Here is an 824-nt window from a genome sequence, read left to right as displayed (position 1 = left end):
CCAGACCTAAGAGACGCAGTCCTTTTCCCCGCGTGAGGGAAAGGACCCATGCTTTCCCAGAGAGGCCGCGGACACAGGTCTCCAGGGAACGAATCCCATGAGGATAAGGCCCCGCCCCCTCCCCTTAGCGGGCTCGGGGCGGGTGGTAGCGTCCAGACGGCCGTCCAATGAGAAGGCTCCAACGCAGCGGAAACGCGTGGCTTTCAGAGCGAGGGGGTGCCAGGCTGCTCGCGTCTCCATGGCGACGGCCTCTGGCCGGCCTCCGCTGCGTAGGGGCGGGACCGAGGCACCCTAGGCGCTGGCGGGAGTCGCCGCCGGCGGTGCCCAGAGTGGAGACCGGGGTTGTCCCGCACGGGCACGGCCCGAACTCCCTCCCTGCTCCTTCACAGTTCACCTGGCGCTCTCCCACACTGGCGATCCCTGCGCTTCGGTCGCTGTTCAAACTCCCATTTTTCCGATGGGGAAACTGAGGCATAGAAAGGGACTGAATTTTGCCAAAGGGTCGCACCGCAAGTGTAGGGCAGAGTCAAGGCAAAAAAAAAAAAAAAAAACGCTTATGCATTTTCCATAAATACTGGTCGATTTAGAAATTCTCCCTAAAAGGAAAAAAATGTATCAAGTCCCTGCTACCAGGGTTGTCAGATTTGGCAGATAAAATAGGAGAAGCCCAGTTATATTTGAATTTCAGATAAGCAAATGGGACCCACTTATACTAAAAAAAAAAAATGCATTGTTTATTAAAATTTAAACTTAACTGGACTTCTTGTATTTTATCTACCAATCCTACCTACTACTTAGGCAATGAGCTTTGTGCTACATGAACA

Source organism: Pan paniscus, chromosome 10 (assembly GCF_029289425.2).
Source record: "Pan paniscus chromosome 10, NHGRI_mPanPan1-v2.0_pri, whole genome shotgun sequence".
NCBI classification, from domain to species: domain Eukaryota; kingdom Metazoa; phylum Chordata; class Mammalia; order Primates; family Hominidae; genus Pan; species Pan paniscus.
Note: the sequence above shows the minus strand (reverse complement) of the source record.